This window comes from Triturus cristatus, chromosome 4_1 (genome assembly GCF_964204655.1).
Source record: "Triturus cristatus chromosome 4_1, aTriCri1.1, whole genome shotgun sequence".
NCBI lineage: Eukaryota > Metazoa > Chordata > Amphibia > Caudata > Salamandridae > Triturus > Triturus cristatus.
Window position 1 is genome coordinate 1,173,000,933 of NC_140585.1, and position 16,349 is coordinate 1,173,017,281.

Sequence of the window (16,349 nt, forward strand, 5' to 3'; positions counted from 1 at the left end):
TCGACATCGCCGAAGTAACCATCGGAGCCCTGCTGACCTCGTCGCGGATCGACCTCGCCGAAGTAATCATCCGAGCCCTGCAGACGACGTCCCGGCTCCCGGAACCCCCCAGCTCGAGGATTGAGAGCTGGGCGCAGGGTATTCCCGTACCAGGCTGGTACTGAGACTGTCCCGCTATCCCGTCCCTGAAAGACCCTGAGACTCTTTAGGATCCCTCGATCCACCTGTAAATATTACACAGAGACCTGCCTTTTTATACCGATAAAGACTTGTGAGAATTGATACCCTGGTTGTGTCCCTTTGTGGGGGTGGGGTTACTTGGCTGGTACGATCATAGGAGAAGGTCCTCGCTCAGGAGGCTTCTCAGCGGCGCTCGGATACTCTCCTACGGAACGGTGGCTCTCGGGGCGGTCAGTCCGACACCATCTGACTCCCCGGGGAGCGGCCTTCTAACATTAGTGACCAGCGGTGCGATCCGAGCCCGACGCAGATCGTACAGCGAGTAACTCACCCACTACCTACTCAGACACAGAGTAACCATGAGCAACCAAGAGACCACCCCAACCGCGGAGTTCCAACAAGAACGGTTGGAGGAGTATACCCATAAGGAGCTAAAACAGTTTTGCAAAGACAAAGGCATCGCGACCACCGGATTAAACACAAAAGAGGACCTGCAAAAAGCCCTAAAGGCCTGGGTAGAGTCCGAAGCGGCCTCCCCACAAACGGAAGAAAACCCGGTGCCAAACGTGCACCAGCAACCAACCGCAGCACCGGCAGATGGGAGAAGAACCAGCATGGAGTCCGGCCTCTCCCCGGAAGAGATACGAGAACGGGAGAGGGTCAGGACCCACGAGTTGGAACTCGCCCGACTCCGCCTGGACGGCGAACTCCTACTAGCCAAAAAGAAATTGGCCCTGGAACAACTGCGGCTGCAGGAAGAAATAGAGGAGAAGAAACGGCACCGAGAACTGGAAGAGAGGAGGCTTACCCTCGAGCATGAGCGGGGCCTTAAAGAACTTGAAATTAAATCTAAGAATGGGGAGACCGGCACCCCCGGAAACAGGGAGACCCACCCGCCGGCCGAGGCGAAAGTACATATCCCCAAGGATGTCGTTAAAGAGTACTACAAGAACGACGACATCCAACAATGGTTCAAGGCCTACGAGGTCGCCATGACCGCCCATCGAGTACCACGAAAAGATTGGGGTGCCGGCCTATGGGGACGGTTCCTCAGCGAAGGCAGAGACACCCTGCTACAGCTCCCAGACGCAGTGATGACCTCTTATGACCATATGAAGGAGGCCCTGCTCACCCGCTATGGTCTCACCTCAGAGATGTACCGCCAGCGCTTCCGGGACTGCAAGAAGCTCCCCGGTACCACCCGGGTGGAATACGTAGACTTTTTCAGCAGAGCCCTGGAAGGCTGGATCAAGGGCAGCAAGGTCACCTCCTACGAACAGCTGTTCGACCTCATTGTATGGGAACACCTCTCCAACAACTGCTTCATCGAGCTGAGACAGCACCTCCTCGACAGCAAGCTGACCGAGCCGCGGAAACTCGCCGCCGAGGCCGATCGATGGGTGAACACCCGGGTCCCTCGGAACTCGATGGGGGAGTACCAACGGAACACCACGGGGCCCCCCTGCCAGCGTGGTGGAGGAGGAGGATCGAACAGGAACAGAGACTTCCCAGCAGGGCCGCCCCGGAGTCCTCCCCGGGGACCGCCCCCAAACCGCACGTCCCCGACCCTCGCCCGAAGAGGGGCCCCCCTAGCCTGACCAGGACCTCGACCGACGGTAACGTGCTACAACTGCCAACAGCCAGGGCACTATGCCAGTGACCCAACCTGCCCCGTGAACCGACGAGCTGGGACCACCGGGCCACCCCCCCCGACAGTTGGCGGCCGCTGCCCTGGGGGAAGGGGGAGAAGAGGAAGAGAACTACGACGCAGGGCCAACCGAGTGGGAACCCGCCGCCATGACCTTGGTATGCCTGGGCAGCCGGGAAATGGTGCCCCGGGCTCCCATCCCGAGCAACACCCAGAAGTACCAACAGTGGGTCACCATTAATGGACGCCGGGCCGAAGCCCTCCGCGACACCGGAGCCAGCGTGACCGCCGTCCGCTGCCACTTGGTGACCCCCGAACAGATCATGCCTAATGTACTGTGCCCCGTCCGGTCGGCAGACAACACCGAGAGCTTGTGCCAGATGGCCCGGATCCCCTTCGAGTGGGGGGGAGTGTCGGGCATGCTGAAGGTGACCGTCCGCGACGACGCCCCCGTAGACTGCCTCCTTGGGAACGACCTGGAAAGTTCCCCCTGGGCCCACGTCGAGCGCCGCGAGCATCTGGGAATGCTGGGACTGCCCGAGTGGGCCTGCGCAACCACCTGGTCCACGACCTCCCGGGCCATCCGACCGAGTGTAGCTGCTCCCCCCGAAGAGCCGGAGTGGCCCGAGCCACCACCTCCCTCCGTTGAAGAAGAAGCCGGTGCCGAGTCCGGGCCGCCAGAACTCGCCCCGGACGAGGTCGCCGCGCTCGGCAACCTCCCCGAACTCGCCCAATGGCACCAAGAAGGTGGTCCCACGAGGGAGCAGTTCCGCCAAGAACAGAAGACCTGCCCCTCCCTCGAAGGGACCCGACAGCAAGCAGCCGCCCAGGCCACCGGAGATCAGACGGGGACCCACTGGGTCTATTGGGACAATGACCTCCTCTACAGCGAGCAGAAGACCGCAGAATTGGGGGCCAGCCGAGTGCTGGTGGTCCCCCTCCGATTCCGGGACTTCCTCCTCAATCTGGCGCATGATGTGCCCCTCGCCGGGCACCTGGGACAAGACAAAACGTACAGCCGCCTGGTGACTCACTTCTACTGGCCCCGAATGTGGAAGGACGTGGACAATCATTGATGGACCTGCCCGACCTGCCAAGCCAGCGGGAAGAGTGGGGGAAGAGTCAAAGCCCCCCTCCAGCCCTTTCCAATAGTAAACACCCCGTTCGAGCGAGTGGGGATCGACATCGTGGGGCCCCTGGACCCCCGAACCTCCCAAGGACATCGCTTCATCCTCGTCCTGGTCGATCATGCCACCCGATACCCCGAGGCCATCCCTCTCCGAACAGTGACAGCCCCCGTGGTGGGCCGGGCCTTGATGGGCATCTTCTCCAGAGTAGGTTTCCCCCGGGAGGTTGTGAGCGACCGGGGCACAAACTTTATCTCCAAGTATATGAGGTCCATGTGGCAGCAATGCGGGGTCACCTACAAGTTCACCACCCCGTACCACCCCCAGGGGAACAGACTAGTCGAACGATTTAATCGGACATTGAAGGGAATGATCAAAGGACTGGAGGAGCCCCTGAGGCGCAAATGGGACGTCCTGCTGCCCTGCCTCCTGTTTGCCTATCGGGAGGTCCCGCAAAAGTCTCTGGGGTTCAGCCCCTTCGAACTCTTGTACGGACACCCTGTCCGAGGCCCCCTCAGCCTGGTCAAAGAAGGCTGGGAGACCACCGTCCCAGATGCTCCCCCCGACGTCTACCGGTACCTCCTGACCCTGCGAAACCAAACACGGAAATTCCGGGAACTGGCCGAAGCCAACCTCGAGGACAGCCAGGAGGAAATGAAACGCTGGTATGACCAGAACGCCTCCTCCATCGAGTTCGAGCCAGGACAGCAGGTCTGGGTCATGTCGCCCGTCGACCCCTGTGCCCTCCAAGACAAGTGGACCGGGCCCTTCAAGGTGGTTGAGAAGAAGAGCCCCGTCACCTACCTGGTCGACCTGGAGTCCCCCAGGAACCCCCTCCGGGTCCTCCACGCCAACCGGCTCAAACCCCACTTTGCCCGAACGGAACTTAGCCTGCTGATGGCTACAGACGATGGGGCCGAAGACGACTCCGAGCCTCTGCCCGACCTCCTGAAAACCTCAGAAAAGGACGGCTCCGTAGAGGAAGTCCACCTCTCCGCCACACTGACTCCCGAACAGCGCCAAGCTTGTCAAGGACTGCTGCATCACTTCGCTGCTCTCTTCTCCCTCACTCCCGGAGTCACCCAATGGTGCGTCCATGACGTCGACACCGGAGACAGCCCCCCCATGCGACACCGAGCCTACCGGGTCCCCGAACGGGTACGGGCCTGCATCCAAGCCGAGGTCGCCAAGATGTTGGCCCTGGGGGTCATTGAACCCTCCGACAGTCCCTGGGCCAGCCCTGTGGTCCTGGTACCGAAAGCTGCCGCCCCCGGCACCACCCCGGAGCTCCGGTTTTGTTGTGGACTATCGGGGGTTGAATGCCGTCACCAAAACCGATGCCCATCCCATTCCTCGGGCAGATGAACTGATCGACCGCCTAGGAGCAGCCCGCTACCTTAGCACCTTTGACCTCACTGCCGGATACTGGCAGATCGGGCTCACCCCAGGTGCCCAAGAGCGTTCCGCTTTCTCCACCCCCGATGGCCACTACCACTTCCGAGTGATGCCCTTCGGCATGAAAAATGCCCCGGCGACCTTCCAAAGGCTGGTGAACAAGGTACTGGCCGGCCTAGAGGCGTTCAGCGCCGCCTACCTGGACGATGTTGCGGTGTTCAGCAGCCACTGGGCCGAGCACCTGAGGCACCTCGGGGAGGTCCTGACCGCCCTCCAAAGGGCTGGACTCACCGTAAAAGCCAGCAAGTGTCAGATAGGCCAAGGATCCGTAACCTATCTGGGACATCAAGTGGGGAGCGGCCAGGTGGCTCCCCTCCAACCCAAGATCGACGCCATCGCGGCCTGGGAGCCCCCAACCACCCAAACCGCTGTAAGGGCCTTCCTGGGACTCACGGGCTATTACAGGCGGTTCATTCAGAACTATGGAAGCATTGTGGGCCCCCTCACGGAGCTCACATCAAAGAAGCAACCAAAAAAGGTGCACTGGACGCCCCCCTGTCAGGCGGCCTTCGAGACCCTAAAGGCAGCGATGTGCACCGCCCCCGTGCTACAAGCCCCCGACTACAGTAAAGAGTTCGTGGTACAGACGGATGCCTCGGAGTACGGAGTCGGGGCTGTCTTGTCCCAAGTGAACTCTGAGGGGATTGACCAACCGGTGGCCTTCATCAGCCGGCGCCTGCTGCCCCGGGAGCAGAGATGGAGCACCATTGAACGGGAGGCCTTTGCCGTGGTGTGGGCCCTCAAGAAACTCCAGCCCTACCTCTTCGGCACCCACTTTCGGGTCCAAACCGACCACCGACCCTTGCGGTGGTTAATGCAGATGAGAGGTGAGAACCCGAAGTTGTTGCGTTGGTCCATCTCTCTGCAAGGGATGGACTTCACTGTAGACCATCGGCCCGGCAACGACCACGCCAACGCCGACGGCCTGTCCCGCTTCTGCCTCGGCGAAGAGAACACCCAAGACGATGGGTGACTCTCCCTGCTTTCAGCTGGGGGGGGACGCCTGTTGGACCCGGCCTCGTGGCGTGGTCCCGAACCCTCCTACCAGACTAAACGGGGGCTACCCGAACCCTTCGGGGTCCCCCTGGATTGTACCCCGCTACCCTCCAGCCGTCGCGACGTGACCCGTCCCCGGCCTTGGTCCCCGCGAAGCCCTGACCTCAAGGCGCCAAGACCTGACCGGAGGGGGTCGAGTGGCCACTCCACAGATTCCGGAGGAGGGGAGTTTCGATGGGGCCTCCAGCCGTCCCCCGATGCCTGGTTGCGATCGCCCTCCGGCCTCCCTGGGCGCTGGCTCCACCCCCCGCTGGGTGTCTGGACGCTCCTCTCCCGGCCCCTCTGACCTCCCCAGGCGCGAGGGTCCGGACATCAAAGGGCTCCAGACCTATATCTGGGGCAGCCCAAGACCAGGACGGCAGTTGTATCCTGGAGTCAAGAGCCCTGCTGATCGGATCGCGGCTGACCCTACGGAGAGAGACTCATTGCCTGGAACTGAGGACTCGAGCCCTGCTGACTGCGTCACGGCTCCCCCTTACTGAGAAGAAGACCCTCCCGAAACATCGGAGCCCTGCTGACCTCGTCGCGGCTCGACCTCGCAGAAGTAACCATCGGAGCCCTCATGACCTCGTCGCGGCTCGACATCGCCGAAGTAACCATCGGAGCCCTGCTGACCTCGTCGCGGCTCGACATCGCCGAAGTAACCATCGGAGCCCTGCTGACCTCGTCGCGGCTCGACCTCGCCGAAGTAATCATCCGAGCCCTGCAGACGACGTCCCGGCTCCCGGAACCCCCCAGCTCGAGGATTGAGAGCTGGGCGCAGGGTATTCCCGTACCAGGCTGGTACTGAGACTGTCCCGCTACCCCGTCCCTGAAAGACCCTGAGACTCTTTAGGATCCCTCGATCCGCCTGTAAATATTACACAGAGACCTGCCTTTTTATACCAATAAAGACTTGTGAGAATTGATACCCTGGTTGTGTCCCTTTGTGGGGGTGGGGTTACTTGGCTGGTACGATCATAGGAGAAGGTCCTCGCTCAGGAGGCTTCTCAGCGGCGCTCGGCTACTCACCTACAGAACGGTGGCTCTCGGGGCGGTCAGTCCGACACCATCTGACTCCCCGGGGAGCGGCCTTCAAACAGTTCCTAAATTGAAATGTCCAGCAATACTGTTGAAAATCTTCTACAATTAAATCTTCAGCCAGGCTATCTTGAATTCAGGGACACAATGAGAAAGGAACCCACGTCTGGGCATACCCATGGCTCTTAGGGCAAACATAGCAAACACATCAAGATGATGGACGAAGTGCTGACACTTTTCAACCACTCACACCCAGTCAAGAGATCTAGGTTGAATCCATCGTTCTTTTGCTCACTATGCCACCCCACTTTGGACCCAACTATATGCAAATCATTCTTGACCCTCCTCCTCGTGGGAACAGTCCAGCACAACTGCAAGGCCAGGTCCTCCCTGGACTGGAAAGAAGCATCCTCGGACCGGTTTCGGGTTTTCATCCCTCATCAGCCAGGCTAGCTTGAATTCAGTGGCACAGTGAGCAAGATACCCACGTCTGGGCATTTCTTTGGCCACTGATAGCAAATACAACAAGAGGAAGGATGGAGTGCTGAAACATTTCAACTACTTACCTGTGTTGTCAGGTCTGAAATGCTAAGGAAGTACAATCCTCCTTGAAAAAGAAGCCTAAAGTTAGCACAAAATGTTTACGTAGAAGCCCAAAAAAGAGCCCAGCCCCCAAAAATAATCAAAAGAATGTTCATGAGCATTAAAAAAAAAGATGTATTCTCGTGAAAGAATAAACCATTTATGTAACATAAACCACATTCATTATTCTTTACAGACATTCAAATACTCCTAGGCTGCAGTACAAAATACCTGCATGTCATATACTGAAGCTTCTGTTTAATTCCTACATGTTTTCCTTTGGATATTAAAATAACATAAATGTTTTTATGCTAAATTGTTTTTACCGTTTTTTATCTGTAAACAGCTTTACTTTTTTCATGCAGTTACCTTTGCACAAACTATTGTAAATGTTTTGAATGCATTTCCTTTCAAATGATTCACATATGATGCATCCTAATTACAAGATGGCCACCACCCTATGATTGCATTGAGTCCCTTTTTTCTTCATAGCAGTCTAAATAAGGACCTCCTTCACACCATTTATCCGGGCGCTAATCAGATTGTTCATTATCTCTCCCATTTAGCCTGTAGCTGGCTAAACAGCAGAGATTATGAACGAATTTGCTGGTCTGCAGGGGAAACAGCAGAGATTATGTACTATTTGACCAGCGATTGGGAACATAGCCACTTCCACATGGCAGACAGTGGTACAGTTACCATGGCTCATCAATGGGTGACCACATATAAACCAAAGACGTGTGGTTTGTCCATAAATGTAAAGTTGGACAAGAAACCTATCTTGTGTCACTCTGTCTTTAGTGTTAGGCTTAGGTTTTGGCTATGGTTTATGGTTGCCACCTTTCCAAGAGAAAAATACCGGCCATTTGTTCTTGTTTTAGGAGTCTGCAAAGGCCCAGACATGGCACTAAATTAGACTTTAAACAAAATCATATGTATTCATTTCTAACATCATTTTTCTACCTCTGTTCACTTTAATAATTAGTCAGGGATCATAAATCCAGCTCTACAACCCATTTAAAAGTGTTTTCTGTTTATTTTTGCTGTTCAAAATATGTACATTTAAGGACTAAAAACACTGCCTTTAGATTTTTTGTTTATTTTGGTACCGGCCGAGACATTAAAATATCGGTTTTGCCTGTGGAAAACTGGTCAGGTGGCAATCCTACCAGGGGGCCTGTTTCCCCCACCTCCGAAATCTTCATGGTCCCTCCTAGTTCACCCAAACTATGAAGTGCCACAGGGGTGGCTAACTGTTCTGCATTTTCCTGGTTTGTTCGGCAATCATGCCTCCTGTTCTGATGGATGCACAGAGCAGCGTGAGACGTAAATTCTTACTCTTCAGCCCATTATGGGGTGTAAAAGAGGTTCCTCTGGCTGGGAGGAAGGAGCTGCAGCACATGAAGGCTCTGGCACGATGAACGTGCATAGGTATGTTCAGGTATGTTCAGCTACAGAGATGGAAATCGACCCATTTAAAAAGCCTTCAATTTGAGAGTCTTGTACTGGGAATATGCCTGTGGTGTTTATATCTTACATTACTCACTCATCTACTTCCCCATCCCACTCCTTACTTGATGAGGAGAGGCATGTCCCTCCTTAACCGGTACATCATGAGGACTGCCACCTTTCCAAGAGAAAAATAACAGCCATTTGTTGTCGTTTTACGAGTCTACAACAGCCTGGACATGATACTAAATAGGACTTTAAAGTAAATCGAATGTATTCATTTGTAAATGCCTTTTCTGCCTGTTTTTACTTTAATTATTAGTCATGGATAGTTAACACAGCCACTCTAGAACACATTTTAAAGTGTTTTTTACTTATGTTTGCTGTTTGAAGTATGTACATGTAAGGGCTAAACAATATCGGCTTTTGGTGATTTTGAATATTTCTGTACTACTGTATGGGACATTAAAATACCAGTGGTGACAGTAGAAAACAGGCCAGAGGGCAACGCTAAAACCACACAGAAGCTCTCTTTATGGCATATTCCCTTGAAAAGGGAATTTACTCATACTTCTTTAACACGGCCTCAAGGTTTCACATTGCGTATGTTTGACAATATCCAGGGTCGGCTCTAGTGCTGGTCGCACCCGGTGCTACAATCTTTTGTATTCCCCCCCACACACACACACATCCCTGCCGTATGACCTACTCTTCGGATTCCCTCACTACCACTTGGGCAAAAGTGCCCCTCATCTCTCCATAGCCCCTCTCTCAAATACATTTAATGTATTTTAAACAGCTGGTATCGGCTGTCTTTATTAATCCGCTTAGCTAGCCACATAAAATACAGATCTGTTCTTTGCAGCAGTCACATTAACCCTCTATGCTACCTTATGGCAAATCAAAACTGCCACTAGATAAAACTCTGATCTCTCTCTCTAACAGGAACATTAATAACAAGAGTTGTATTGCTTCTTGAAAGTTAACGCACAAGAGCTTTTTAATTGTATGTTGTTACTAAACACAGACTCCCCTCCCGAGCTCAGTGCCCCCTCCAGGTCGGAACCATTGCGGCCTCACCTGTCACACAGCCTTTCAGCCGGCTATGGACATATTTGAATGTCCCGCTTTTCAGCAATGTGAAGCTCCAAAAAAGGTCTTAAAAACGGCTGAAAACCCACTACAATAGAAGGACCAACCAACTAACTTACTGCGATTCATCTATTACCTGTCACTATGGCAGTGCCAAGTCCTCCCTGCAGCAGTGTTGAACACACAGATCTGTCTGCACATAGTGCCCACGGACTGCTGATCAGTCCGCCTACTAGCCGCACTGCAATTCACTGCTGAGCTCTTTGGGCTCCAGACCCCAAGGGGCAGATTTATAACGGACTTGCGCCACAGCGGCAGCGCAAACCCTGCGCCATGTTGCGCCCCATTTACAACGTGACGCATCTAGGGAGATGCGTCACGTTGTAAAGCTTGCGCCACATGTGGGCGTACCTGCACAGGGGGGCGTTCCGGCGCAGGAACGCCTCCGAAAAGTGGCTGAGTGAAATCTACAAGATTTCACTCAGTCACTTTTCCGGCCATGCTGCGTCAAAACCCTGCGCCTGCTTGAAGCAGGCGTAAGGATTGACGCAGCATTGTAACAATAGGGCACCCCCGAGCCTTGCTGGAGCTGCGTCGCGCTTGCGACGCAACTCCAGCAATGCGCCAACCTTCCGCCATCAGATGCATCACGCATCTGTTTATCCTTGCGCCACCATGCGCTGCATTGTAAATGCGGCGCATCTATTGTGGCGCAAGGGTAAACTTTCGTGACGCATCTTCCCTGGCGCATCCATGCTGATTTGCAGGGATGCGCCAGGGAACATAAATCTGCCCCCAGAGGTTTACAATTTTGCAGCCCACCCCACCTCCCCCCACCCCGGTCCCACCGCTCTACCCTGCCTGCCAGCCCTTGCCCGGGTGCCCCTGAGAGCCTCGTGATCTTCTTCCCTCCAGTCACAAATGCAGAACTACTAAAGTCCCCAATGCTGGACTCACCTGACTGTGGCAAAAAGTGCCCTGTGATTTGCCACTCAGCCTCTCTGCGTCAGCCTCACTGCACTCGCTGCCTGCTCTCTCCACCCGAGGCTGGGCTTGCCGTGGTACTAGCAGGCAGCTAGGAGGGACTGCCTCGTGCGGGGCTGGTGCTGGCTGTTGGCTGCTGGTTGCTGAACTTTTGTCCTCTGAATGCAGCCTGAGCCAGTCACCGGCACTGCACTGTGCTTGCTGCTGTCAAGATGCTGTCAAGTTAGACTTTCAGAAGCAGGCCAGGCGGAGCAAAAAGAGGCTGGCAGTGCTGATAATTATATTTTCAGTTAGAGGACTTCCAGGGCTGGTTTTGAACGATGCTCCTTATTGGTGCAGCTGTCAGTGTTGCACATAAACTCTGTCCCCGCTTGCCTGAGAGCTCCTGACTTAGTGTGCGTGTGTGGGGTTGGGCTTCTTCTACTTTTCAGGGGTCTCAAGTTTGTTTGCGCCACTGCTATGCAGCTGCCTTGTCTGGACTGTGGCTGCACAACACTAGCGCTTTACTTAAATGGCCACAACTCCAACATTCCAGGGGCATAGCGAGTGTGAAAATAGAAATATAGAATAGGAAAATAACAAACAATTAAAAGGAGCTAACAGACTCAACTACGAACCAATAAACTAACATAAAGCAATAAAGTAAAAAAAAAAAAAAAGGCTTGTACGAGTACATATGGAATAAAACAAAAGTGGCCTGATTTTTCTGAACGAAAATACCAAGGGCCATATCAGCAACGGCCAGCGATAATTATCGCTGGCTGTGCTTAGCGATAATTTTCTTATCGCTGGCTATCTCTGCTTTTTATCGCCCTGGTAGCGCGTTATCATCAACGCGCTGCTCCAGGGCGATAAAAATTCCAGAGATAGCGATGTTATCGCCGTTTTGCAGGGAACATCGCTGGTTTTCCAGCGATGTTCCCAGCAAAAGGGCGATAACCTTGCTGATACGACCCTGTGGTCGTATCAGCATAATCTACTCCCAATGTTAGGGGTGGCTTAGTCAGGATTTTAGCAGACGTTAGTTTTTGGAGAAAACAGCAGTTTTCTCCAAAAACGAACGTCTGCTAAAATGCAAGGGCATCCTTGCTGATAGCGCAAAGACACGTTATTTCTCTCCTGATATGTAGTGTATGTCAGGAACGCCCACTTTGCATCTCATTAGGCATACAAAGGTAGGCGTAGTGTAAAAGGGTGCTAACATGCGAATACGCATGTTAGCACCCTCTTGCTGATAGGGCATTGGTTTTATCTCCGCTTTTCTGGCTTTTAAAGCCAATCTTGCAGCGCCAACCGCGTGCAGGTAACAGCGGTGGGGCGTTGGGGCTATGTAAGGGGGGATTTTGAGGGACGATGCATGGGAAAATTTAAGATCAGAAAGAAGAGAGTTACCCAGGTTAGACCAAAAGGGACCGGGTCATACCACACTAGTGAAAATCAAAATTCCCTTCTGTGTCGTAGTATATTTCTAAATCAAATATCTAAATTAGTGTGCACTAAACCAACAAATCTGAAATTAATTCTTATTCATCGTCACACAACGTAGTTCAATTTACCAATTATTTATTTAATTATTCACTTTATCCAGAACTTTCCCACACAGAAATCTGAGAGAAAAAGTGATTTTTTCAGCTAAATTTGAGGTTTGCAGGGGATTCTGGGTAGTAAAATGTTGGGGGACCCATGCAAGTCATACCTCGCTGGACTCCCCGGGGGGTCTGTTTTTCAGAAATGTGTGGGTATGGTAGGATTCCCAAGATGGTCACTGAGCCCGGGGCCAAAAACACAAGTGACTCCCCCCTTGCAAAACCAGGCCCAGTACCATTTTTATCAGGAGACCCAGGGGAATGCTACATGGAAGGAAATTTGTGGATCCACGCAGATTCCAGAACTTTCCTACAAAGAAATTTGAGAAAAAAAGTGATTTTTTCAGCTGCATTTGAGGTTTGCAGGGAATTCTGGTTAGGAACATGTTGGGGGATACCTTGCTAGACTCCCCCGGGTGTCTAGTTTTCAGAAATGTGTGGTTTTGGTAGGTTTCCCAAGATGGCCGCCGAGCCCTTGGCCAAAAACCCAGGTTTCCCCCCTTGCAAAACCAGGTTGATTTGTGATAGGTCATTTTGAAGTCTACTCAATTCGTTTTTAGCCCTTGCCTGTCACGGGTACTTGACTCACCCACACAAGTGAGGTACTATTTTTATCTGGAGACGTGGGGGAACGCTGGGTGGTAGGAAATGTGTGGATCCACGCAGATTCCAGAACTTTCCACCACAGAAATGTGGGGAAAATGTGTTTTTCTTTTTACAAAGTTTGAAGTTTGCAAGGGATTCTGGGTAATAGAACCTGGTGGAAGCCAGTCAAGTCACCACATACTGGATTCGCCTAGGTGTCTAGATTTAAAAAATGTATAGGTTTGCTAGGTTTCCCTAGGTGCCGGCAGAGCTAGGGTTCAAAATCTACAGCTAAGCACTTTGCAAAAAAAGGTCAGTTTTCACTGTGAAAATGTGGTGTGTCCACATTGTGTTTTGGGCTGTTTCCTGTCCGGGCCACTAGGCTTACCCACACAAGTGAGGTAACATTTTTCTTGTAAGACTTTGGGGAATGCAGGGTTGGTGGAATTTTGTGGATCCACGCAGATTCCAGAACTTTCCACCACAGAAATGTGAGAAAAATGTGTTTTTTTGGGAAAAAGTTTGCGGTTTGCAAGGGATTCTGGGTAACAGAATCAGGTGGGAGCCAGACAAGTCACCCCATCCTGGAATCCCCGGGTGACTATTTTAAAAAATATATAGGTTTGCTAGGTTTTCCTAGGTGCCGGCAGAGCTAGGGTTCAAAATCTACAGCTAGGCACTTTGCAAAAAAAGGGTCAGTTTTCACTGTGAAAATGTGGTGTGTCCACGTTGCATTTTGGGCCTTCGCGGCCACTAGGCCTACCCACACAAGTGGGGTACTATTTTTCTCAGAAGGCTTTGGGGAATGCAGGGTGGGTGGAATTTTGTGGATCCACGCAGATTCCAGAATTTTCCACCCAAAAAATGTGAGGAAAATATGTTTATTTGACAACGTTTGAGGTTTGCAACTGATTCTGTGTAACAGAATATGGTGAGAGCCAGTCAAGTCACCCCATCCTGGAATACCCTAGGTGTCTAGAATTTAAAAATATATAGGATTGCCACGTTTCCCTAGGTGCCGGCAGAGCTAGAGTTCAGAATCTACAGATAGGCACTTTGCAAAAAAAGAGTCAGTTTTCATTGTGAAAATGTGGTGTGTCCATGTTGCGTTTTGGGCTGTTTCCTGTCGCAGCCACTAGGCCTACCCACACAAATGAGGTACCATTTTTCGCGGAAGACTTTGGGCAATGTGGGGTAGGTGGAGTTTTGTGGATCCACACAGATTCCAGAACTTTCCACCACAGAAATGTGAGGAAAAAATATACTTTGTTTACAAAGTATAAGGTTTGCAAGGGATTCTGGGTAACAGAACCTGGTGAGATCCAGTCAAGTCACCCCATCCTGGATTCCCCTAGGTGACTATTTGTTAAAAATGTATAGTTTTCATATGTTTCCCTAGGTGCCAGCAGAGCTAGGGTTCAAAATTTACAGCTAGGCACTTTGCAAACAAATTGTCATGCTGAGGCGATTCTATCTAATAATTCTATGCTTCTTACAGTACTTAGGGACATATTTATGAGAGGCTTGCATCATGTTTGCACCATGCATGATGCAAACCTCTAAGTCAGATTTTTAAAGCCACGCAAAGTCATTTTGCATGGCTCTGAGTTGCTCCTAAAGTCTGGAGTAACACAACGCAGTAAAAATCACTGTGCTACTCTGCCCCGGGAAGGCATTCCATGAGTATCGCATGGGTGTTCCCACATAACTCCCATGGTTGTCAACCCATTCTCAGATTTACAAAAGATTGTAAACCTGGGAATGCACCAAAAGCTCCCAACTTCCCATGGTAGATGTAACAAGGAGAAATATCTGGGCTTCATCCTGGACTCCTCCCTCTCCATGACCAGACAAGTCAACGCCGTCTCCTCGTCGTGCTTCAACATCCTGCGCATGCTACGCAAGATCTTCCGGTGGATCCCCACTGAGACCAGGAAGACGGTCACCCAGGCCCTCGTCACCAGCCGTCTGGACTACGGCAACTCCCTCTACGCCGGAACCGCCGCCAAACTCCAGAAGAGACTCCAGCGGATCCAGAACGCCTCAGCACGACTCATCCTGGACATCCCCCGTCGCAGCCACATCTCCGGACACCTGAGAGACCTGCACTGGCTCCCGGTCAACAAGAGAATCACCTTCCGACTCCTCACCCACGCACACAAAGCTCTACACAACCAAGGCCCAGGATACCTCAACAACCGCCTCAACTTCTACGCACCCAAACGCCAGCTTCGATCGACCGGCCACGCCCTTGCCGCCGTCCCCCGCATCCAAAGAGCCACCACAGGGGGACGGTCCTTCTCCTACCTCGCCGCCAAAACTTGGAACTCCCTCCCGACCCACCTCCGCCTGACCCAGGACCACCTCGCCTTCAGGAAGCAGCTCAAGACCTGGCTGTTCGAGCAGTAGCGGACCTCCCTCCCCCAGCGCCTTGAGACCCTCTGGGTGAGTAGTGCGCTATACAAATGCTTGATTGATTGATTGATATTTCTCCTTGTTTCTTCCTCTTCCTATGTGTGCTGCACTCTGCAGCACACATAGAAAGAGGAATATGCCTCCCAGGATTGTTTTTGTGCAGAGTGGTGTGCCTTCCTGCACAAAAACAATCTAGTATGCAACACAGGCACCTTTGCACCACTGTGCAAGGGTGCCTGCATTGGCGCTAGGCATCCATAAGGGAGACAACGCATGTGGAATTACAGGAATGCGCTGTTTTGCATAAATATGGCACATTCCTTCACTTTCCCAGTCTTACAGTGCAGCAAGGTGACTTGCTGTGCTGCACTGCGTGACTTTCTCATAAATGAGCCTCTCAGTATTTAGCACGTAGAATCTTTGCTGTGCTGGAAACCTTTTCTGCAGTACCAAACGACTTGTGTGGAACATAATGTTCACAAGTCATCAACTGTCACTTGCACACAGAGTTACTCTTCAATACAGAGGTTCATACAATACATTTTCATTTCCTCCTTACACCTATTGTGCATTAGGAGCACATGCGCTTTGAAAAACACTTACACCCACACAGTCTATACAAAATTAAGTAGAAAAGTAAAATGGCAGTTACCCACCACTATGTAAACTATAAAACAAACTAGCACACTCATTGAATTACATCATCAGTGATGTCATCAATGATGTAATTTGAGATGTCATCAGTGATATCATAAATGATGTCATAGAACATGTCATGAGTGATGTGACATGTGAGAACATAAGCAGTGTATGGCGGAGGTGCTATTTATAGTTAGCTCTGCTAAATGTAACTGGTGAATTTCTGTGTTTGTTTTTAGTGAAGAAAATGAATATTAAAAAATCAAAGGTTAAATTACTTTAACTTTTGTTTTTTAATTCAGTGAATTGCTAAGGATGTTAAAAAAAACATATTTTTTTATCACACCTAACTATAACAATATTTTAATCTTTGGTTTTGTGACTCCAAGGGCTAGCCGGCTGGCCTCCTGATTGGAAGTTGCAGGAATATAGAATACTCACAACTATCCTGCTTCTGCATCTGGACTCTGCCATCTGTGAGTCTACCCTGCCAAGTGGTTCCACCCCAGTTCTGAACCCTTGGAAGTGGCC

General features: G+C 51.8%; 1 protein-coding gene across 1 annotated transcript in view; it reads right to left on the reverse strand.

Moving 5' to 3' along the window:
• The window catches only part of LOC146856283 (dehydrogenase/reductase SDR family member 4-like), a 715,264-nt gene extending 704,619 nt beyond the window's left edge, over positions 1-10,645 (reverse strand). Inside the window, exon 1 of the mRNA XM_085654380.1 lies at positions 10,567-10,645. The gene's annotated coding sequence lies outside the window, so the exon portion shown is untranslated. The remainder of the gene's footprint in view (positions 1-10,566) is intronic.
• Between the last annotated feature and the right edge of the window lie 5,704 nt (positions 10,646-16,349).